The following is a 1775-nucleotide window of genomic DNA, read 5'->3' as shown; positions in this document are numbered from 1 at the left end:
CTGAGACCAGGCAAGAGAATCATACCCTTCTGTCTCCTCCCGGCCATCCGGGGGTTCACCACCCTGCCTGGGATCTCAGCTCTCTGCCCCCACCCAGGTGTTTCCCAGCCTGAAACCTGACTTTGGTGTACCAGGCCCTGGAGACCCCTAGCCCCACCCACCCCTGCCATGAAGCCCCAGCCCATCTCCCATGAATCCCTTCTCAGGGTCTCCGTTCTCCCCATCAAGCAAAAAGCCTGGCCCTGCCCTCCTTTGCATTCGTTTATGGAGGAGCCCAGGAATGCCCCACACCTGTGGGGTCATAGCGCCTGCTTTTCTTGCCCCTCTGCCCTCCACACCCACTCCCCTGCCTCCAGTGGGGCCATGAAGAAGGCATGGTCCAGGCAGACCTGGGAGCTTCTGAGCCCTCGAGGTTCGGCTGGGGAGCCCCAGTGACAACCAAAGAGAAATTCTGCATCCAGAAGCATTTGGGGCTGAGAGAAACGCTCTTCTTTTTACCTCTTGGCTCTTACTTTGGAGCTTGCTGGGGAGTCCTGAGAGTCTAGCCTCCCACCCCACAAGCCACCTCCTCTCCTTCCCTCTCTTCTCCCTACCTGCCCCTTGCCTCCTCTCCTCTTCTGGCCCCAGCTTTTGATTCATTCATCTCCTTTTCCAGGAGGCCTTGGCCCCTCCTAGGCCCTGAGGTCCTCCAGGCCTGTGGGGGACGCGGAAAGGCTACTGACTCTCAGGCTGCAGGGAACTCAGACATATACTCAGCCCTGAAGTCCCAAAAGGGTGCTAATTGCTGCTTTTTTTCTGCCTATTTATTGGTTTCCAAGGGAGCAAGTCCTCAGTGGGGATACAAGATATATAAAATATATATATTATTTTTCATAACTTATGTGGCTTTTAACTTATTGCTTCCCTTCCTGTTTCTGCATAATCAGTGTAACATATTATACTATCTGAACAGAGAACACATATCCCAGCCACCCCATCTGACTGGCTGACTATTTAGGGGCAAAGCTCCTTCTCTCTGCCGAGGGATGAATAAAGTGCTGAGATTTGTTCATGGATAAAGCTATGTGTCTGTTTTTATCTCTCCTCTTGGTATTGGTCAGTCCCTGGTCAAACACTTTGACCACAGGACTTTGGGAATCCTCCAATTTTGGGGAAATTAGGCCAGAGACCTAGTTACACTTTCAGACCAATGCAACTAGAACATGAAAAGTTCTCCTGCCCCACTACGCTACAAGGAGACTGTACCAGTGTTGACCTGTGTTCCCAGTGCCTCCTGACATGCCCAGGCACCACGTGGACGCCTTAGCAGGCATAAACATGGGGATTCCCCCAAGTGGCGACAGGTTCTTTCTCAAGCACAACTGTGGGGGCTGGCACAGCCCAGAATATATTCTGACGAGTGCAGGCCTAATCCTGCCAAATCAAATTCCAAATTAACAAACAAGGATTGAGGGCATTCTCTAAGCCCAGCCCTGCGCTAGGACACCTACGATTGTTCCTCACCCCTCCACCTCAGGAAACCCACAGTCAGGTTGAGAGAGAAGCAACCTACTCGAGATAGCCATCCTGGACTTCCTAGCCAAGTGATGCAAGTCAGAGAAGAGAGGGGCTTGTGCAGGGAACCCAGGAATTGGAACAGGCTGCTTGGAAGAAGTGACTAGATAGACCGAAGGAAGAACAAGTGTCTCAAGGAAAGGAATCTTGAGGACAAAGAAGGGGCTTGAAGCACTGAGACCTCACACAAATGAGCCTCAGTTTCCTCACCTGTATAATGG

The sequence above is a fragment of the Hipposideros armiger genome, unplaced genomic scaffold (assembly GCF_001890085.2).
Source record: "Hipposideros armiger isolate ML-2016 unplaced genomic scaffold, ASM189008v1 scaffold_569, whole genome shotgun sequence".
NCBI classification, from domain to species: Eukaryota; Metazoa; Chordata; class Mammalia; order Chiroptera; family Hipposideridae; genus Hipposideros; species Hipposideros armiger.
This window is presented reverse-complemented; position numbering follows the sequence as displayed.